The sequence below is a fragment of the Typopeltis vanoorti genome, chromosome 8, assembly GCF_054136105.1.
Source record: "Typopeltis vanoorti isolate ZY-2024b chromosome 8, IOZ_Tvanoo_1.0, whole genome shotgun sequence".
Classification (NCBI taxonomy): domain Eukaryota; kingdom Metazoa; phylum Arthropoda; class Arachnida; order Uropygi; family Thelyphonidae; genus Typopeltis; species Typopeltis vanoorti.
In genome coordinates, this window is record NC_143556.1 from 112,026,359 (window position 1) to 112,050,677 (window position 24,319).

Consider the following 24,319-nt stretch of genomic DNA (forward strand, 5'->3'; position numbering starts at 1 on the left):
TAAATTTAGTATAATATAGTATAAATAATATAAATTTAGTATAATATAGTATAAATAATATATATACTATTTATAATATATGTTAATGATCTAATGTAAATAAACTTTTTGGCAAAATGATATCCTTTGCTGACGATACGGCTTTAGTATACACCGAAACAACCCTTGAAGATCTATAAAATCGGATTAATAGCGATAAACTAAGTATATGGTTTAGCAACAATGGATTTAACATTAATACCGACAAAACGAGATATATGTATTTTACATTAACAGACAAATTAGATCACAGTATAACTATAAAATGTCTTGAAAGGAAATGTAGTGATACTCTAAATTGTAAACGTAGCTTAATCAAAAAAAAAAAAAAACCGTCAGGTATTTGGCAATTTGAAGTGGATAGCAATTTGAAGTGGAACTCCCACATCACTTTCTTAACAAATAAGTTCAGGTTCATAATTAACAGAATATATTATGTTAAAAAAATTTGTAAATGCAGCATTCTTAAGATGTTTATACTATTCCTGGGTAAATTCCTCACTGCAATATGGCATTACCTGTTGAGACGGAGACTATTATAACAATCTGCTTCCATTAATAAGAATACAAAATAAAATAATTAGAGCCATAACCACTACTGACTTCGCACACTCAACCAGTGATCTGTATACCATTCATAATATTCTACCATTTCAGAAACTATATCTCTATGGTTGTCTGTTATATGTAAAAAGAAACACTGAAAGCTTCTTGGTATATAATGTAGACTATGGATTGCGCTGCGGTCGAAACACGTTAGGCGTACCTAAGGTTAACAAAGAAATTTTTCATATATCTTTCGAGTACATTGCGACGAGTAGCTATAATAAACTTCCGAATGAAATTAAATCTATATCTTCAGAATATACATTCAGAAAAAGATTCAGAAACTACCTTGTGGGATTAAACAATGTTGACAATTACTTTAAACGTATAATATAAGAGATCATTATGATTTATATATATCATAACCATTTAAGGTATTGATTTAAAATTGGTTCATTCAATTAGGTATTAAAATATCAACATGTACATTATTATAACTGGTAAGGGAGCCCTTTTTGATGCGGCCCCCGGACTCTCAGTGTCTGTTTTGAGCTAATTACTTTTCTAGTAACCAGTATGGCTACGGCCCTTGGTTACACATATTTGCATTAACTAACTTACATTACTCTAAACCAGTTACTTATCATAACTATGAAACCATTCGAAATATATTATATTCTACTTGCATATATGAGAAAACTTTTTATTAACCGTAATAAAATAATAGCCAAAATAAGTGTTAGTACTAACAGAATATGATAGTAATACTTGAATTTTATTTTGTAATATTGTACTGTGCATTGAATTGTATTGTGAAATATTGTCATAATTATACAAGTTGAATAGTATAATATGTATAATTTGTATACGTGATGTGAATAATAAAAACTGTTAAAAACTGATCCCCCCACCCTCTTTGTCTCGGTTATCTTCCTGGCCAGGTTTCTAAAATTACGCATACGTTTCATGCCGAAGAATATAACTTGTAACTTCCATGTGATATATTAAGCTATTTTTTTTTTAAATTTTGTAACCAGATTTTATGTTTTAAATAAAGTGCTATTAAATGCAAAAAAAAAAAAAAAAAAAAAAATGCAAAACACAAATAAATATGTAGTACCGTTCTCATCCACTACATGGCCTATGCAGTGTGTAACACTATTTCGCCTGCCACTCCTCCATCTGTCAAAGGTTAAGAGTAAGTGGTCACTTGCAGTCTAGTTGCATTACAAAGAGTCGGAAATGTCATAACAGCTGCTAAATGACTGCTTTTCTGTGGATGGGTGGTTTAACCTCGACAGCAAAATTGATCTTCGGTATTTGTGATTTAGAAACTGATCTCACTGAAGAGCGTCGATGCTATTCATCTTTTAGCAACCAGATGAAGTGTATAGCAAGTTAGGACATGTTTTCAAAAGCTTCTTAATATTGATTGGTCTCTTCTAACAGTATTATGATTGCATGCATAAGACATTAACGAAACTGAAGCATCGATAAGTTAGTTCATCAAATAAGGAAATGCTTCTTAGACAGCTCATAAGAAAGTTTGGAATATTGTAGTGTGGAATATAATCCTTAATATTTAAGTAAAAGTTTAGGTGAAGCAATTTAAATGGAGAACAATCGTGGCAAAAGATAATTATTTATCTGGACAATCTGAAACTTCAACTCTCTCTCACAACGGTTTTTGTTTTTTGTTTCGTGTGTGTGTGTGTGTGTGTGTGTGTGTGTACGAACACATATTCTCATTACATGCCGACAGCAGGAATAATGGTCAAAAATTCCTTGATCGCTATCTTACGCTTGTGGAAAGTATCCTCGTAGGATTGCTGCAGTCAGCGCAGCGAAAGAGATCCTACATCTTATTTAAGATTGGCACCATGGCTGTTTCTTCCACACACTATGGTGTCCGTTGACTTCTTTCCAAGCAGTGTATATGATAATGACCACCACTCCTAGGTTGGGCGGATTTTAATCTTTCTCATCAAAATACTTATAAAAAATATTTCTGCACTTCTATATAATGATTGTTTAAAAAAGTTATTTCTAAAGATCCACATCACAATAGCAACAGATGTAAGATGTGCGTGTTCTCAGAATTAGAGACGTATTTAATCACTTCACACTTGCGGTCTTCTCCTTACTCAACTCCTCATAAAACCTAATAATATCACAGGACAGAAGTTCATTGACACCGAAACTAATTCTGAACAATGTAGCCTAAGATCTCTTATGTCTTTCACTTGGGTGTTTTCGTAGACTGGGTTTGCTAATTTTGCGCGAGGAGAAAGTTTCTGAGAGAATAATTTAGCTCAGTTTGAAAGAGACTTAAAAATTCCTCAGACGAAAGTGAAGTCCAAGTTTTCTTTCCCTAGTCAAAGAGTCTCATACGGAAATATCAAGATTTTTAATTAAAAAATCATCTAGAAACTCGTGTTTCTCTCTTCAAGCACTCCAAGCAGACAACCTGGATAGAGAATAGGTGCAATTAAAAGACACAGTACCGCTCTTCATGCTTAGTTGCCCTGAAATTACAACTGCAAGAATAAAAGAAGTTAGTTATACTCTACAATTATCCTGTTCTACATTTCACTTTACTACAGTTGTATTTTAAATCTCATACCAAACCAAAGGGGAAAGATAAAAAGGTATTATTCTTAATTGGACTTTACAATCATTTAACATAATAGACAAAACTTAAGTTGAATTGAATATCGATAAAAGTCCAACGTTCTAAATTCATAATGTTGGATTTTTGGCTATGCACAGTGAATAAAGAAAGAGTGAATGAGAGGCAGAGTATGTGCTGAAATCAGAGGTCTCTGTGTGTGTGTGTGTGTGTGTGTGTGTGTGTGTGTGTGTGTGTGTGTGTGTGTGTGTGTGAGTTGGAAGGGGGAGATCTATGAAAGAAGTTCGTTACATTCAAAACAGTAAAAGTGTTGCTTAAAAATAATTATCTACTCAGTAGTGTATATTCGTAGTGCAGTTTATAGGGAAAAATGCTCTATAGCAAGCTTCTTTCTTCTCAACATTTTGTCCATCCACAGTTGCTAATGTAATATAGGTTGAACAACTTCTTATGTATGTGTGTTTATCATTCACCTTTGTGAAAGTGACATCGCTGGCACCATGAGATTGCAGAATCCTGAAGCTTTAATAATACTGCAGATAATTTTTAAGTGGGCAAGACCTAAAATATTTATTTACTTATTTAGCAATATGATAAAGATTTTACAGTTTAATCTGAGTGGGTTTAGATATCTCCTGCAAACAGTTTTGCTTACATCAATGCTTTGTAGTACACGCGTTAGTATAGTAGCACTTAGAGGTTCTGAGAGCAAAAAGAAGTGAAGCGAGCTAATAATTTAGCGGAAGAAACTGAAATATTTATGTGATGAATATAGAGAATACAAACAGGAGGGTATTGATTTTCAAAGAACAAATTATAGGCAAAATATGAGTTTCTATACCGAAGTTGAATAGTACAAAAATCTTCATGGAAAGTCCTTAAAAATTTCAGACTGCATGTGAAACTGAGTTGTAGGAATGAATCGGTCTGTTCGAATTCAATGCATTAAGGAGAAAGAAAATTCAAACTTGGGCTTGGCTTTCAGACTGAAAAAAAATATATAAAAAACTGAAGTATCGCCATCAGTAAGTAAAAAGTATTCTACTATTTGAATTAAATATACTAAATTTTTAAAGCCTTTTAAAAAGCTCCAAAAATAGCTTTATAAAAACTAATGAAATATTTTCATACTCCGAATATTTTACACCGCACTTTGATTTATTTGTTATTTTTCACATATAACTTCAAATTATGTTCATCTCTTGTTTTCGTGATGGCTACATATAACCTGCCTATGCTTTAAAGAGATATTATTTGGAGGAACAATGATGTAACTACATGGAGTATAATAACTCAGCACACGGTTATTTCGACCAAACGCGAAGTCCGTTGCTTTATCCATTCAATGCACTGCGCAACTTCCACCAGAAAGCACATTTTTGAATGCGCGCTGATGAACAGAGCCGTCGTCCTTTCATATTTCCCATTGTTTCACATAAAAACAGTCACCATGACAGAAGACATTTTTGCAATTGTCCATGGAAACCATTGAGCTGTTCGAAACTTTGACCGACTGCCACCTATAGCCTAGTTACAGAATTAGAATAAAGCTTGGAGTGATGGATGGCCTGGTAATTGCCATTCTGTAGCGGCCGTCCTTCACGTAAATACACAGTCATTAATCATGACTGTGGTTCCCCCTCCCAGTCCTTTTGGAGTTCCGTCACAAAAGACGGGGTCATGTCCGCCAGTAACGACTACAGTGACTAATAATGTGTCGAGACTAATTAAATGGCTCCCACCAGAGGGCAGCCGTTCGCTAGTTTGAAAGAGATGAGAAAGAGAGAGAGAGAGAGAGAGAGAGAGAGAGCACATTATTTTGAAAGTTTCGTATCGTGTTTAATACCGGATGTGGGGTAGCAGTGATGATTAAAACTGTCATGTAATAATTCAGAAGTGAAATCTTATGAATGTATCTACGCCTAAGGAAGGAACAGATCTAACAAAAACGGCTTCTAAGTTTTGAAATATTATATACAGTTTATTCTAAATAAAACCCACCAGAGGGCAGCTTTTTCTTCACGAAGAGAAGGTGGTAGAAGGCGCTAAAACAATAAAATTATTTTAAACTTTTCTAACTCATGTTCATTGGGATTGCAATAGCCTAAATAATTAAAATAGTTTAAAAAATACAAAAGAAAAAAAAACGAAAACGTGAACATATAATTTTAAAGAATATCGTAATTGTATGTTGATCTTAGAGTGTGTACAGTTTTATATCCATTTTATTTCGTTTTAAGAGTTGTTTGTTTCGATCTGTAAAATGGCATTGTTTTAACGTAGGTGCACTAGTGATGAAAGAATCAACAGCATTTAGACCATGGCAACGAACACTAGAACTCTTGAAGGGCAGTTGTTCGTAATGTGGAGAGGCGGTCTGTGTTACCTTCCGAAACTTCTTGTGGGATCTCTTTATGCAGATAAAGACATTAAAATATTAAAACTGAATTAAGTAATGGCGTCATCATTAGCATTATTATGTCCTAAAGCGATGACCTTGTAGGTGACCAGAATAGCTCATATCTGTGTACAACTCATTCCATGGTGATTTTCCTTTATTTAAGTATAACTGGTCGTATTATACATAAAACTATTCTGAGTTAAATTTATGTGGCCATCAAAATGATTAATGCTTATTTTATGTCTGTCAACGATAAATGAAATTCTTTATTTATTAATGGCTGCAAACTCTTCCGTATGGGAAAGTTCAGGTCAGCTGCACTTAGCAATTTCATAGTTGGTGTGTTTGGTCACTAGCATTTAGCATCACTAGCAACTGGCCAACAAAACGAAACTGTGGTTTCGTTTTGTTGGCCAGTTGCATGCATTCTCAGACCGATTTTGCTTTCTAAACTTCTCTGGTCCACGGATAGGATCCAAATCCGCTACGCCATGACAGCATCACTTATCCAAAGGAATTACTTTGTGATCATTTCGAAATAAGTAGAAACAATATGAAGAAATGCTGCTGCATTAAGAGTACCATTCTTTCCAATTTAATATCAAAAATGATTTCTATTCTAATTTACTCGTAATTTTCTAATTGTTATAGCATGAAGATAAAGGAAAGAATAAAAATTACTCTTATCTTCAAAGAGGACCGTTATATTGTTTGATTTTACATCATTTTAAATAGCATTAAACAGGAAGGGAGAGAATTAATCAACCTCCTTACTCCCGCGTACTGATTTACTTAGATTCTTATCATGCACAAATTCTACGTGTCCTTTCTACAGAAATGTCCATGAGCACTGGACTGATATACCAACTCAACCATTTTCAAACCTGTCAAAATGCAATACTCCACCAGCTACCATTCATTTATTCATGGATCATTAGCGAAGTAATCGTCCATTTCTTATCCCTTCTTCTTCAGAACAACCCGTCTTCGTTAGTAGAACCTCGTTATACTCGTTATCTTCAGAAATAGTGTTCGACCTTAGGTTTTGGACACCAGTGTATATACATATAATCAAGTGTGGTGACGTTCATGTCCACAAACCACGCAGTTACAGCAGCAGCCTTATATCTTGCTGAAAGAGACAATGGTCAGTTCTGTAGAAATGTCACAAAGAGTAGGAAGCAATGCATTGTCCTAAATGTTCAGATATCTCTCGGAGTTAAATATTTGTTGTGCCACGAACAGAGGTCTGAGGCCAAACCAGGAAAACAGGACCATCCCATCACACCACCTCTGAATTTCATAGTTGGGGTTACTCACTTCAGTAAGAGATCGGGCATCCTTCACATCCACACCCGTCCATCTACTCGAAAGAAGGTGTAGCGGGATTCGTCGCCCCATAACGCAGCTTTCCAAGCTTCCACGTCTCACTGTAAAAGCTTGTTGCACCACTGAAGACGACGCTGCATGTTGATTCGGGTGATGTGGTCCTTGCATATTACGGTCCTACCATGGAAACCCCTTGTTGTGAGCCTCTGTTCTGAACGTTTTTGTGCAGATTCGTGTCTAGTCGATGCCGGAAACTCCGGATGCAACGTGTCGGTGCCGACAAATGGATGTTTTTACTTACTCTTCGTAGCACCTTACGGTCACGTTCAGAGGGTGTAGTTGGTAGTCCACTGCTGGTAGCATTGTAGTTGATTCCCTACTCTTCCTTCTCAGCATGGTATCACTGATGGTTGATCTGGGGTGACCCAATTTCTCAACAGTTTGCCAAACATATAGGCACGCAATGTGGCATCCTATCGCAACGCCTCTTTCAAACTCCGTCAGTTCCCTTCTGGCAGCCATTTCACCTGAACACAGTTGCACTGACCTAGGAGCATATATTCCTCCAATTTATGTCGGCCACAAACACGTGACTCGTTACATGGCACGATGCACCTTGCCCATTGAGGTGTCCTTTCACTTCTTTCCAAGCAGTGTATGATGAACGATTGGACATGATCAAAATATACATTTTGTTCTTATTCATAACCCTTTTCTATTATTATTATTATTACAGAAATGAGGTATTAACGGTTTAATACGACAACGCCAGTCTAGTGTTGAGATAATATCGTTTGTCTAATTTTATAGTAGTGTTTAACATTACTTTATAGACGCATAATTTAAATTAAAGATAAATTATACGTTTGCATTCTAGTAAAGATTCAAAAAAAAAAAATACCATTTCGTCCAAATTCTATCCATTTAGAGAGATATCTTGTAAAAGATGAACTCATTAAAAATGCGTGAGCAAATGAACATTTGGCAGAATATTGTTGAGAATGTTCAATTGTTGAAAGTTTAAAATGTGAATACGATTTGGCGATTGAAGTGAATGGACAATTGAATTGAATGTAATGGTCGATTGTTTTCTTTGGATCAATTCATATCACGATAACAAATATCAGTGTGACAATTTTACGCTCGCTTATGTTGCCTAACAACCTGTGATTGTTCTTGTAATAAAACTTCCTTAAGAGTCGCTTTAATGAAAGGCAACAATAATGTTCTTGTTAGGTTTCGTGTCTCCGAAGCATGATATGTTGTATCTAAATTTGCTTACAGGAATATTTTTTATGTAATTAAATTTATTTTAATTTACAGTGAAAATGTTTTGATAAATTGCAATAAAAATCCGGAATGCTTTAGTTTATTAACATTTTTTGAGTAAGAACAGCTTTATTGCTTTCTTACAGACAGCATGAATATGCTGTATGCGTGATTAAGTCTACCCAAATTTGGAATTCACATTTCAAAGTATTTAGGGTTTTTTTTTTTTAATCATTTGTTATGGTTCAAGTGCAAAGACTTTAGGTGACAGCTACAGTTCCAGTTTTTTTTTTTCTCTCTTATAATGATCTTCTAAGACTCCATTAACAAGCATTAAGCTGTCAATATTGACCTCTCAGCTATAAATTACTTACACTTTCGGCTTTTAATTTCTAAATTATAAACATTCGAATCAAACGTAGCTGGTTTCATAATTAAACTTCTGTATCAATCATATTTTCATCTGCACTTTTCGCAATTTTATTCCGTTTGCTATACCTTCTATTCTATTTGAAGTTATTCTGTTTGTGAAAGGAGAGAAAAAAAAACACTTGTAACATTGTTACAGATTATTGGGTAATAATATCGGGCTCTTGATTTATAAGCAATAATATGATAATGCATTTTACTTAAATGTGAGAGCAGCGCTTAAAATATTAATGTAAAGATGTAGATGGTTTCATCTTTTCAAAATAAACTGTCGACAATTCCAATACCATTTAAAATTAGGTATTGGAATTGTCCCCCCCCCTCCCCCAATACTCCTTCACAAACACTCCATTTTAATTTGATTTAAATCGATATTTGCTTTACTGGTCCAATCACTTCAATCTTGTTAACGTTTATTTTTACCTTCGTGCAAATAATCAAAAGAATTAGTTGCGCTCCTTGTAGGAACAAAGTTCGTCATGAATTAACTCCGAAACAAATGATTATTGGTGGTTCAATATTGAGGAAATATCTACATCTTCCATAATTATTGCTTTTTATGTACGATCCTGCAATTTTACTGGTCGCGAATGAAAGAAAATATTTCTTTATCTATTGCTATTGCAATGATTAATGACTTGTACAGAAATATAGACTTGTAGATATTCATTGAATACTGTTTTTCAGTTTATTTCACGTTTTCTACTCATTGCCGCTTATTCAATGGCTTGCCTTAACCTGAAAAGTAACTTATTCATATCTGTGAATTATTGTACATATAATTTTAAAACATTGTCACAGACATTAAAATATCACAACTTTTTTTTTCTGATAAGCGTTTAATGTCGGTAAGTAAATTTAAAACTGTTGCATCTTTGGCTCAGAAGAGCACAGCCATGATATTCACGATTCATGGGGCCGTGTTGCAAAATATGGACATAAGGTGGCAACACTAAGATTACTGCTGATCGTGCGAAATATTCCGATCACACACATGGAATGGATAATTCAAGCGACACGAAATTATTAAGTCTGGATAGAGAAAAGTATAGAGTATATTTTATTACAATGAAGAATGTACCATTGCACTGCTGCAGAACATCCAAGCGTTATGAATTCAACACAGGATCGAGTTCAGCTTTAAAGAAACAGATCTAAACGGCTTGATTGAGTTGAGTACCAACTTCACCTGAAGTGGTTGTTCAGGTCAATCAACCTGTCACTCATTCAGACACCTGGTTGTCAAAAACATGATTAACTATTATAGGGGAGGGAAGAGCATTATTTTTTTTTTCTGTGTCGGTTTATTAAATTTAAGCATTGTCAAATTTATATTAAAGGTGATTTAATGTGTAGAATGCTATTAAACTAGAATAAAATGCTATTGAACTTCTCATTGGCTACACTGAAATAATCTGCCTTTATCAGTGACGATACATGTGCATTTTATTACTGCCATAACTGCACAAACACTACCGTAACAAGGACGGAAGTTCGTCAGTGACGCAGTTCAACGGATACAGAAATAAAATAAAAATGCAGTTCAATTTTATTTTTCGTTTTTTTTATATCCTTCCACCCCCCACCCCCCTCCCCCACACGCACACGAAGGCCACAAGGCCTGAAACAAGTCAGTACCATGTGCGGATAGTGGTGAACAGAAGCAATCTCTTGATATTCTTTTTCAAGAGTTAGTGGTTATAGTCTTTGGGGGATACTTTCTGGCCAAGACTTTCACAGAAGCGAGGTAGATGGAAAAAAGATTGAATGAAAGTAGCAGATCCGGTGACTCAGCAATGAACTGTAAAAGGATGTTTGGATAGTTTTTGCTCATGTTGTTGTAGGTTTGACAGAAATTAGTCAATTGCCTTATTTTTCCAAGTAAGATTACGGTTTACTTGATGCTGAGATATTTTATTTCGGATCTCATAGAGCATATATATTAAAACGTTTCAGGAATTATTTATTTTAAGAGTTTAAAGACACTTAATACTTTAACAGTATCATTAATTACATTATGTTTAATATTAAACATACGCTAGCGAGACCGGTCCTATTTGTCCAGAGAGTACTCTGCTTAGTCTCTAGAGCACGAATTATTATATTATCCCATTCACGGTTCTAAAATGTACTTTAGGTTTCAAATCTGTGGGTGAATTCACAAAAAAAAAAAAACCTTTACTTTTGTAAGGCCTCTGTAGAATATTAGTATATTATGTACTGTATATTCTCTTGATTGCATTCCTGCTACTAACAAAATTCGATTAGCTATTTGTGTTTCTTGTATTAAATAAACTTCTACTGAAACAAGAAAAGAACATGAGCAAAATGATTCGTTCTTTTAATTACTACCTGTTTAAGTATATAATTGATTTTCAGCGTCTGAAAAGAAAAAGACAACATTGTTATGATATTGAATCCAATGTACTTTTCTATTTTACATCATTGTTTCGTAATAATAATATCATTTCTCTTCTTTGTTTTGTCATATTGTGTTAATATTCTTGGAATTGTGTATTATGTTTCTGTATTGTTACTGAAATACGTGTCTGAATGCTTCTGTTGTAGAAATCTTTCTCTAGATGGCGATGATGATATATTTGGACTCTTCTGATATCCCATCCGTAAGTGTTCATTCCTTGTGATGTCAAATATATGAAATGATTATGATATTATTTTTGCCGCTGTTGGCTCGCAAAGTTGGTTGTGGGGTTAGATTACCATTTACTTTAATTAAACATCTCGTGCACCGTTGAGGTGGATATAAAAACATACGATGCGTAGGTGAACGGAGACAATAAAACCCATCACTGCGAGCTTCACAGCAACAGCTTCAAAGACTTAAGACAGGCAGTGTAAACTGTCACGTGGAACTACCGTTAACGAAATTCGATTAGCTTCTGAAATATCACACCCACTTCAGCTTGCACCCAGTGTTTCTATTCCCCCCCCCCCTCCCTTTTCAGCACAAGGGCCAGGAAAACCTTCAGTACAACATTGCTTAGGACCCGACCTCTCATATATCACTGTCAGTGCTTTAACTGACAGCACTCCTATAATGGCCTTTCTAAAGACACACTGCTCACAGCAGAAAGAAAGCGGGAATAAAAAACCTCAAACTGGAGCGCCAATCCATCATAATTTGACAACTCAATTTTCTGGCCAAGGTGATGATTAATTCAAATATTTCTGACACACCTTCATCGTCTACACGAACATTGTAGATGGCTCAGTTTCTAGCTTACAAAAACGCCTCCGTCACATGACCGCCTATTTCCCAAGGCTCGACTATCCTTTCTCTCTACCCCCATCCCCTTCCCCCATATGTCAGGTGTCAGAAAACTAATTACGTCTGCGTCGTGGGAATCGCATTTCAATATATAGATTCTCATAGTGGTAATTGGCTGCCGAAAAATTCTCCTTTGTTTTGGGAATACCATGATAGTTGAAAAGGAATCAACACTGCCGAAGGTCTTACCTTAACATTGATGTGGTTCTTGTCATCGTATACCATGAAAACGGAAAAATGACGGCTCGCAGTTTTTGATGTAAATGCGACATTGTGGAGATTTCCCTCCGTACTGTAAACTTCCGGTCAGTGTGGGTTGAAAAGCCAAAAGTTCCTCGCATCTATGACAGGATTCGAACATGGTGCAGATTCGAAATCACATGATGGCTGTAGAGCGAAGAACTGCCATCCACTCGGTTAACACGGTACATCCCGAGAACAAGCAATCCGCTATAAGGACATATGCGGGTTACAGACGTTAATATAATACTGGCTTCATAGGTTGCTTCTGCCGTAAATACGAAGAACAGCCACAGCTAATATGGCTGACATATATCGAAATACGAATCATTTTTAATCAGGGTGGGAAAAAAATCAGTGGTTTGTGTTAACCGGCAGTGTAAACTGTCACGTAAACTATGGATGGAGTTTACACTGTGTAAACTCCATCCATATTTTTTTTATTTCGATGGAGTTTACACTGTTTACACAATGTAAACTCAATCGTTGGTTACCATGGTAACCAACCATTTTTGGTTACCATGGTAATATTTTAAAGGTTTCTTCAAAATAACCGTTAATGATTAAGTCGACCACGCAGATTGGTTTACTTTCAGCTTACAATAAATTTGGAGAACAAAATAGCCTCGAGGTTATGAGAGGGACTGCAGTGCTGTTTGCTTCCTTATTATGCACACATATCTAATTCCCACTTTGGTGTAGTAGACGAACAGCAAACGCATTCTTCGTTAAAGAGTTTTCATTTTCCTGCAAGGCAAAGCAAAGTAGAGGATTACTTGGATAAAGCTAATTGGATTACATGCAAAAATAAATAAAATAAAATAAAAATTCAGTAAATTTTATCGCATTCTTAGAGAAACATTTCAAATATAATGCTTTTTAGTGATCATTGTTAACAATCATTGTTGGATGATGAACGAACTGTGGCTAAATGTAGCATGGAAATAAATATTATAAACCCAATTATATCACGTCATTGTGTACTTAGTTCGAGCACATCAAATAATGACTGCACGAGGAATGTTTATTATTATGCTATGTGAAATACAGGCATAATAAAGAGCCGCATACCATTTATTATTGCGTTATTACGAAAGCGTCCACGTGCAATTATGTATGATTAATGAGTCACGGCTGTCATAATTATTGGCATAATTAAAAATGTATCCTGGTGAAGTCATAAATGCAACATTCCATACGTAGTAGTGAGTCTGTGTGTCTATAATCTTGTGCCATTCTCAATTCAAATCTAAAACAGTTTGACGTGATTTTTTACTCATTAATTGCAATTAAAAAGCACAATAGAAATTGTATAATGTGATGACGAATGTTTGATCGAATTATGTTTTCGTAGACCTCCTCCTTACAGTATTAAGCAGAAACACGCGTCATTTAGTTTAATATCACACATAACTTTTTTTATTTTGTTCAACCACAACCAGCAAGTTTTTGCAGCGAAACAAGCAATGCTGGAACTAGTAATCACATCACCCTATTTTAAGCTGACCTTTCACATTAATTACAAATGACATAGTCGCAAGAAACTTTCAGTACGTTTTTGAATATAAGCAGTTTGCTCTAAGACAAATTAATACTTATAATTCTCATATAATTGTTCATTAATGTGCTTGCAAAAGTATACTTAAACAGAATCGGATGTAATAACGATTTTTTTTTTTTTTTTTAGAGTATGTAAAATCTAGTAGAGATATAAAACATATTGTATAGAATTGTACTCTTGGGATATATCTTAGGATTTTTACTCTTGGGGGATATCTTGCAAGAAAAAGAAAAAAAGAAAAAGAAACTTACTATTCACTTACCGAAGTTTATTTCTATAAGTATATTTGACATGCTTTGTTTTTTATTCAATGCAGTACCCTACTTTAACCTGCTTTTTGGCTACGGTTGGTATATTATTATGAAATGTGATTTTATATTAGAGAAATAAAAGCATCAACGAAGAAGGCGACCTTGATGACGTGTTTTATTCACTTTCACTAAGAAGTATAAAAAAAACTAGATTAACTTCACCTAAATAGTATTAAAATTTACAAATCATTTAGCTAAAGAAAATGGTTTGGAAAGAAATAATAAAAACCTCAGATATAAAAAGAATAAACGAGAGAATTAAAACGTCAAAAGGAATACCTTACGGAAAAATAACGAAATGAAAACATTCAAAATAAGAAAAAAACTGGATGATTAGTATACGGATTTGTTAGTCAGAATAACAAGTACGACTTCGTAGGGTGGAAACAGTTTCGAAATACATAAGTCCCCAGAATTATGGAAGAATTCTTTCACACTTCTGAAGTTTGCGTTATTAAGGTGGGTCCTTCATATTGTCTCTCTCTACTAATACTTGAATAGATGCTTTTATTTCGCTAATATAGTTTTATTATTATTATTATTATTCCTGATACCTCCAAGGAGTCCGAAGACTCATCGAGGGAGGACACCTACAACTGTCTCAACGACTACACCGAACCTCTACTACGAATTATCTCCATCAACGCCATCTACCGCCCACCTCCACCACAACTAGTATTTTTTTTTGTCAAAGAGTTCATAGTAAAAAAGAAAAAAAATCTCATTGCTTATGTACATTACACATTCATACATAACTCATTCTTTGATGATATAGAATTAAAAACTTCATCTGCGAGAACATTATAATTTTAAACTGAAGTTATGTAAGCCAGTGTAGCACATAGGTGGCAAGTCTGTTTGTTCTGCCCCCCCCCCGCAAAATAAACAAACTTTTCTAAGAATATATGCAACTTACATAATGTACTCACCCCATGTCTCAATCGTGTAAATACTAAATAACAATTACGAACAAGAAATATCATCAACATTAATTATGTTAAGCGCTTTAGTCTCTCCTTGTTGTGTTGACTTTGATATGAAGGCTCCACTTTGCCTTCGCGAGCCGCTGCTTGAATGACATTATGAGAAACCACCCATATTTGGTGTTTATAGCATGATTTCTGGTTTATCTGCCACCCATAATATAGCGTTACTATAGGTTTCGATCTTTCGTAGGTATAATTGCCAAAATAATTGATATGCACAACTCGCAAACTTTTTTGTACCTAATATTAAGTTTTTATTTGGGAACATTTTTATTGGAATTAATCCTGCGCCGTACATAAAGTGCACAGAAAACTAAACAAAAAAAAAGTATAAATTGTATCTTCTAATAATGAAAACAGTTAAACAGCTAGTTGTAATAGAGGTGGTTTTATTTCCCTCCATTTTATTATGTTTCGTTCTCAGGATGTGAAGATTATGTACTATCATCCTTTCTCTGATAAGTTTATCAGATAATGATCATGTTTACTAACTGTTAGCATAACATAAATATCACTACGTTAAACAACTTCAATTTCAGAGAAAGTCTTTTAAATAATAATAATAATTAGGTCGTGTACTATCTGCATTGTAAATAAGTGTAACATATTAGTAATACTATTTGGATAAATTTTGACTTTAAGAGGAGAACAGAATATAATTAATGACTTCATTTAGAAAGCTAACTATATCTATATTTACTATATTCTAAGATGAAGTGGTCCGATTCAGTATTTTCCATACTGGCTTAGGTGCAATCTATAAGTTCGATTATTTCATACCTTATCCATATATCAACTCCTTCCCCTCAGGAAATGTTTCCTTAGATTTGCCTGCGTACATAGCAAAGTGACGACCTACGTAGCCATTCTTTTAATTCGGTCATGTGATACTTCTCTTCAGTGGCGCACCTAGAGGTGGGGGGGGCTCTTTTTCTTTGGGGGAACCAAGGTTTCCCCCAAAAAAGAAAAAAAACACTAGAAAAATTTCCAAAAATCTTTTCCTAATTAAAATTCATTATTTTAAATTTATGTTGTGTCAGGTCTTCTATTTCTATACTACTTATGAATTAGTGATCATTGCAGATGCTGAGTCAGAGGTCGTATGCTATGCGTAATATGTATTCTCAAATCGTCTAATCACCCCCCCCCCCCTCAAGATTAAATCCTGAATGCGCTACTGCTTCTCTTTTGTTTTTAGCAGTTCACATGTTCTGAAATTTCATCAGACAGATTCAGGAACGCAACTGAACGTCTTATGGCTCAAACAATTGTCACGAGGAATAGATTGTATCTTTCACAAGATGTTGTAATTGTTTCAGATAGGCTGTCAGTTATATACACAACTTCATAAAATATGACGGCTGCTCAATGAGGGGGGGGGACGGAACAATCAACATAGAATTGGGATACGTGTCAATCCGCGAGTACAAGCTAACTATATTCCACCATATTTTAGCAATTTATGTATAATTTAAATATATATAAATTATGCAAATTTCAACCCATGAATTGTTTAAGGTGGAATGTCGACAGACTTTAATGAGTGAATGTATATATTTTTTTTCCTTCATGGCACAGTTTAACATTCATCGCTGTATTGATAATAGATTTCATTTTATTTTACAGTCCAGAATATAGATATAATATACACACACACGCGCTTCAGTATCTAAATCAGTGAAAGAAATTTAGTTTATTTCAACTCGTTGAAACAAATGCTCATTTTTAAGGGCCATTCGTTCTTTAAGAAAAATATTTCTCTTTCTGCTTGCAGTATTCGCTTGTTAATCTTTGTATGCATTAGTTGAAAACAGCTACTTACTAATGGCGTTCGCTGTTTTTCTTTAAACCAAATGTGAAATGTGTGTACCCTTCATTGCCACCATATAAAAACCAGATAACGTAGTCCCGGTGGCGCCACTATCTCTAATGAAAAACACACCTTTAATTGCAATTTTTACGGTTATATAGGCAGAAGACTATCAACTATGCATAGCGTCCATAAAAACATTGTTCTATTCAGCAATGGATGATAATGGTGTGAGGCCATTATGTTGAAGGTAACACATTTAATATGTTCGTATTCACGCAACCTGTCGCCCGGACCTGAGGGTAAATTATTCATTCTTGTCATCACTTGATGGTTGAATGTTTTTACCGCCTGCAGTACGGTTGAATACAGACAAACATAAAGACTAAGTTTAGTATCCCGCATTTTTTTTGTTTTCTTTTGTTTGTTTTTTTCCTTCATACTTATAACTATCTCCATCATGTTCACACAGTTTTTCAACAGTAATTGTATTTCTTATTACACCTCCATGATGGCGGCAATGTCGTTTAAAGAATGCCTTTATGTGAACCGGTTTCATCTCTTGGCACGGCAGTGTTCAGACGATTGCATTATTAATAAAAACAAGTAGGAAAAGCTTACTTGATAGATGGCACATAAATAACGATTTCAATGGTATTCTTTTTTCGTTTCATGTTTATGTTTTAAGATTTTATTAATTTATTATTTGTAAACTAAACTGGTTAAAATCATTCGCTGTTAATAGAAATGACTGGTGATTAAGCAGATCTCTGCTATATTAATCAATGAACTCGCAAATAACCACTTGCTAGTATTTCAACGCAAGTACACAACTTCCAAAAACAGTACAGCAGGACAAGAGAATGAATGAATAACCAAACGACGTACCTTGATAACTGCTGGTTAGAATTTTTATCGCGAGGTTCTTCCTGTATAAATATTCTTGTATCTTCCTGGCTAACATTAACATGCAGACAACAATGGAATTACCAATAGAATTGGATGCATGTTACTATTTGCAAAAAGCATTTGCGAACTTTGTAAAATACAGATCTGTGGTTTGTATTTTCTTAAGGATCCCTACATCAGGATTAATCACTGGAACACACAGCGTGATCGCTGGCTGGCATTCTGGGGCTATTCATTTCGACTATTAAGCAGAGAACATTTTAATGCATAATTTGAAAATTTTAAATAATATATCTTTGAACTAGTCATACAGCACAAAGTATGAATGTTAACATGCAGTATGTTAGTGTATTTATTTATTATGTATGCATATTTATTAACTACAGCATTTTTGTAGTATTCGGACCTTTTACAGTATATTTTCGCAGTTAATGAGGATTTAACCCGAGTTTCTGCACATCATAAATTATCTTTATACTATTATAGTCCGCGGACTAAATGTACTCGCAAGAAAGTTCAGCACGTTTCTCGTAATTAAGCAGCTAACTTCCTCAGTTGTGCAGAAATTTAATGACTTTACTTTGGCCTTGCTATTTAAGATCCCAGGTTCCCCATGATCATATAATTAAATCGTTCCACATGAACGCAGATCCCAGAAGAGAAATTTTTTTTTATGTTATCTGTTTCACTGAATATAAAATTTCTAGAAGGGTCAAATAATGCAGCGGTTTTCACAGTTTAACGGTGAAAAATATTAAGTTAACATTTTGCTAATAACCAACATCCGGCTTTCATTGTTAGAGAACACTTCGTTGTTGTAGTTGATTGAATGCTTTTTCAATACGGATAGAAGTTATGTTTTCACTCTCATTGTTGATGCAGTAAGTTTCCAAAAGACAAACTAGTCATTAAAAGTGTTTAATTCTATGACGTAATATTTTGTATCGCTTAGTTAATATTTAAAAGTATGCTATGTAGTGATTTTTTCATTTATGTTCTGGGTCTAAATTATATTCCACGAAGGTGCAATTGAATTCTGAGAATTATTTTATACTATTACAATTTATACAATTGTTTTTGACGAGTTAATCCTTGATTGTCAAAATAAACTACTGGTGAATTGGCTCTTAATTTTAAAGAGCCAATTCACGGAAATTCGAGGAAAGTATTTATTTAACTTCACATTTAAAAATGAACTGTACTGGTGATTTTAGAGTTGTTAAGGTCAGTTAAAAAAAAGCGCAGAAGCAGGTAAACCCTTTTTTACATGGGTATTGCCAATAATATTTATTATATCATAAAATTGATCGTATAAATTTAAATGCTCAGTTAAATTGCTTAGGTTACATTAGTGATCAATTTTTTTTTTTAGAGCATTTATTATGTTTTGCAAAATATACTTACGAAGCAAATTCCTACATCTGTTATCTTCATGATCATGAAATTAGTGGTTTATGATGGGTCATTGACTGGCCTGTGATCATGTTTTACCGAGTATTGGAGACAGCATGCACAGGTAAAACATGATCACAGGGCAGTCAATGACCCATCGTAAATCACCAAAAACAAGTCGCAAATTTTTGATTTTAAGCTTGTGCAGATATGCTTGACTGCCATTTCATAATGCCTTTTCCAAACAAATGTCAACTGTCAGCAGTGACTAAAGGCTTTTTTATAGTCTTAGCTGAAGGAAATTTTGTGTAGATATGCTCTCTCTCTCTCTCTCTCTCTCTCTCTCTCTCTCTCTCTCTCTCTCTCTCTCTCTCTCTCTAAATAGGAAATAAACTAATATTGAATAGATTTTTTGAATTCAATAGACTGTAGGTCTGAAAAACCTAAAATGCTGTACAAAAAGTAAATACAATATTTGATACGTAATGCTCTAAACAGTTATTGTTCAGAATAAATTCTAAATAGATGTCTCGTATCTGAAATGTTAATTAAATGAAATATAACTTAAAGAATTGTAAAACACTTCATTATTTCTTAAGATTTCCCCTCCTTCTTCAAGGCGCTCCTACAAAAAATGGAATAACAGAACTCGAGTGAACACGATTCATTTAAAAGCTCTAGGGCGGTTTTCATGATTTACCTGATAAACATCGTATCTTAGAATATAAAACAATATGAGTGAGACAGATTTGTTTGGATGAGGTTCGAAAACTGGTGCCTACCTTAATACACTTACGTTTCGAAACAAGTCAAATTCGCATTTAATGTGTGCTTAAATCCTTGTTCGGTGGGTTGCTTCTCTCGTTTCTTCGTAGGTCTTGTTTCTTCGTTGTTTCTTCCTAGTGCGAATAATCTCATTGCAGTAATATAATGTGTATTGATATTTTAGGAAACTCTAGGGAGGGGATCAATGCTGCTCTTCATGGAGCATAATAATACTCCGTTGCAGTAACGTAACCGGGTATTTTTGCAGAGTTTCGAAGTTTAAAATTCTCCTGAGAAATATGAGGGAGAATAGTAAATTTGTTTCAAGTATAGGTCCCAACTTATCTGTGACGTAGTCTAAATAGAACCTGCAGCCTTAATGCATTGTTGACGCCGCTACCATAGAGGCTGACTCGTGAGTAGGTTTTCAGGAAAATAATGTTGCCGAATTCTCCTCAGTGTCCCAGAATTCTGGTTAACATCACATAGAAAGTACAGTATTAAAGGAAGAGGACCCCCGAATTCCAGCTGCAGTCTTATTGTATATTGTAAACTGGTGTTCAGTCTTCTAAACAGGATTACCACAGTCATTCAGAGAAAAAAAGTGGATCAGAAAATGCTTAGACCACTTTATTAATTATATATTTTAAATAAAAGTTAATTATGTCTTTATTCAATTACTAAAGTCGAATGCTTTGGAAAATATAGCCTATCTTATCATAGGAATTATCTATGCATTATTAAGTGCATATATAACTCCTCTGATGCATTTGTAGAGATGTAATAAAAGATCGAATTTAGTTGCGATGGAAATCATAAAGAGAAACAAAAATGCAGGAAGATGTCTGAGTTTCATAGAGAATCACATGTCACCGTACGTTCTTCAAATTTCCACTATTTGTTTCATAACATTCATACATATTGTGTGTATGCGTATAAAATTATTTTTGGACGTATGATATTGCCCTTCCTGCTCAGTTCAGATTCTCTCTCTCCATGTTAAAGGAAATCGGATTTCTTAATCACCAAATGGTTGCCATCATTGTATAACAAATATCACTCTTACAATCTCTTTCTACTCGAAGTTCTCAAACATTGAGTGCATATGCATGCTTCAAACTGTTGAAAAACAATTTACTGTATCAAAAAATACACCGAGCTTGACACAAACCACACTTATTTTGGAATGGCATCAAATGTAGCTCTACATAGTTTAACATCGAATCGAAAGAAGTTCATTGAAGTGCTGTTTGGTCGATTTTTTGTGCCACAGTGCATGGCCAAAGAAACCTTCTCGAAATTACTGATGCCCTCGTGCTTTTAAAAAGACATCAGTTTTTGCAACTAACATGCATTTGCAAATGTGTTTTTCGGAGGGAAGGTTGTAAAGTGCAAAGAAGTAGTCGCTGGCGTGCATGTTCAGAATGAACTTAGTTCGTTTATTTGTAAGGTAAAGAATGGGTTACAAATACACCCAGAGACACATAAATTTTTTCGATTGCAATATTACTATTTTTAATCGATGTGTAAAGTAACTGTTCCAATATCTATGACATCACTTTTGGCTCCCTTATCACTGCTATGGTTTTTTTTTCTGTGAGCAGAGCACTGAACGAAAAATCAGCAATTTTAAAAGTGAGATGTGATAAAATAGTAGCTACTGTATTTGTCCTTAAATAATTTTGGAATAGAGCATATGTAAACTCCAGAAAATATAGAATACAAACATGAATATTATACACAACTGCTCTGGACTGAACTTGTGCTGGAACAAGTTATATATTTGTGTAAAGAAACATACCACATACCACACGCTTTATGTAAAAAAAGTTAATAAATTTAATAATTGAATTTAAAAAATAAGAGTTTCTCGGTTCCTGATTCTAAATATGAAATTATAAAGTGACAAGCGTTGTTTGGAATTGCGGCCGAAGCAACAAGCTCTGAGACCAATGTGTGATGTCTGTTATTTGTTTCTTCCTAACCGGTTTGCTTGTTTTTACAGGGTAGAAAACTCGAGTTTCCAGAAGGGAAAACCTTTCTATTTCTGCTATTATAATACGTAACCTTAGTTTTATTTCAATTAACCATTGTTTTATATTAATTTTTGAGTTTGAGTTCAGAGATTGTTCTTGATCTCTGAAACGTCCTCATATTTTCATACTTAAAGTACGAATTTTTCTTGGGAGAATTAAAAATAATAATAATAGGTAGAGAATACAGAGCCATAACGTGGTTCCCAAGGTATGTCGAGTTCTAAGTGTGACACTTTTCTGATTTCCTTTGGAATATTTTCGCTTAAATCTAATAGCACACAAGTAACGGAGTTTGGCTTACCGACTGTTTTCCTGATGCATCAATCAAGCTCAATCAAAGAAAGCAGTTATCTTTCTTTCGATGTTTGACTTGCCCTGTTTACTTACGCAGTGATGATGGACATACCAGTGATAGACGCGTGACATTACTGAGGTCTGAGCAAGTTTTCACAAAACTTGATGTAAACTCTTCGCTCTTTCACACCGCTCATTTTAGAAAAACTATAAACAGCCGAGCCCTTAGGTCATGATTACGTGGAAACACCTCAAACTATAACTGCAATGCTCAACGGACTATCGCATATCGTTCAACTGACTAGGTACAGTACGGGTACCTAGAGCGATTAGGTGTAGTGGCAAACATCGATCTTTAGACTACTATGAGAACTGGTTTATACTCTGCGATATTTCGCAATAAGATAAATTAACAACCTTATTCTCTTTTAGTATTCGTTTTGTTTTGATATTTCAAATGATTTTAAACATGTGTAATGCATGATACGTTGTTGTTTTCAGAAAATTACAAAATTTCTCAAGGAAATGCTTTGATTGTGTGAAGTGACATACAATAATCTTCCTTGCTCATATATACTTCAACCAAGGTCTGACTAACAGCCCTGTGATCAGTTTGATCGTATAAATAATCCAACGCCACGAGTAATCTAACTGTATGAACATATAGTAAAGAATCTGGTTATTCTCCACTATTTGTGCAACACCCTGTCCAGTTTTTCATATAATTCCATCAATTTAACTCATTTCAACAATAACAACAAGAAAAAAAATATCGGTATCTAATAAAAAAATGTCTTGCAAACTACTTTTCAACAATTTATTGCGTGCTGTAATTTATATAAAAAATGTCTAACCTACATTTTACTTTCATCTATAATTCACCATTAAAAATTAGCAAATTAGTTTCCGAAGTTCTAAAAACAAAGTAACACATTTTATGGAGCATTTCGTATCATAAATTATATTTATGTACAAAGTCTGCAATTATATTATGACTCTGAGCTCTTTAAACACGAGTGTATAATAACTTACAGTATATATTAATATTTAAAAAAAACTGCTGGAACTTTATAAAGGATAAAACATCATGCTCTGAAAGCTAACATTTATCATTATTATTTTTATATATCTATACTTTAATCAAAGTTTTTTTTATTCGAATTATTGAACGTAAAAGTTATATACTCTAACTAGTCCTAGAAAAACAATACAGTTCTTTAAGGAATTAAGAATTTTCTACAGGCTAAACAAAATATTCGTGTTCAGACCAGAGCACTGTTTGCAGCTGATTTATGCCCGTGAAGTGTGTATATATGTATGGAATGGGGAGGGGGAGTTCAGTGCGTGGAAGCGAATGCTACATTTCCTGTTGGAGAACAGGTGATTTGCTTCCTTAGCTTGGTCGCGTGTTCCCCTTCTTTATGCAGTATGGAGCAGTTGGAGTGAATAGTGTGACACAGTGCATTTTTTATTTGGAGTCTTGTCAAATATTGCTGCTGTTTTGTCTTGCTCAGACCATAACGTGCTTGCTTAGACTGCCCTGCTAGTGCATTGGTGAGGTTAGCGACCATTCAGTTACACATGCATCATCGCGTGAAACTGTGGCCTCCGGCATCATCGACCACTAGTAGTCCTGCTTTTGAATCTTCTGTGTGGCACATTCGGTCTTCTTTCATAAGAATATAGTGTTGTAGAGCCTTAGTAACAATACCCTGGATTGCCTGTGTAACAGAATAAAATATACGATGTATTAAAAATTGTCGTGTAGTGTATTGTATGAGTTCTGGAGGACCGTTAATATCTGGCAAAGAAAAGTAAAGAGAGAAAACAGCTAGGTGCAGAGATAAAAGTGTCTGCATCAAGTATTTACGACAGTTGCCACTTTTCTCGGTGAGATCTTGAACGATATAAAAATGTGGAAATAAAATTTTGATATAACAAAAATTGCCTAATTTCAAATGTTGATATTGTAGTTTTTAATAATTTGAAAGTGTTCTTTTGTGTTTTATATGCAGTATAACTAAAAGTAATGTTTGGATGTACAACTCTCTTAAAAATGAAATAAAAAGGAAATTCATTCAAGC

General features: G+C 34.3%; 1 long non-coding RNA gene across 1 annotated transcript; it reads right to left on the reverse strand.

Annotated features, from left to right (window-relative positions):
* Positions 1-12,734: 12,734 nt before the first annotated feature.
* LOC150104287 (uncharacterized) lies at positions 12,735-22,378 on the reverse strand. The gene is made up of 2 exons (XR_016548681.1): positions 22,243-22,378; positions 12,735-12,918 (listed from the first exon to the last, which is right to left on the reverse strand). It is a non-coding gene; the product is annotated as an uncharacterized LOC150104287 (long non-coding RNA).
* Positions 22,379-24,319: the final 1,941 nt, after the last annotated feature.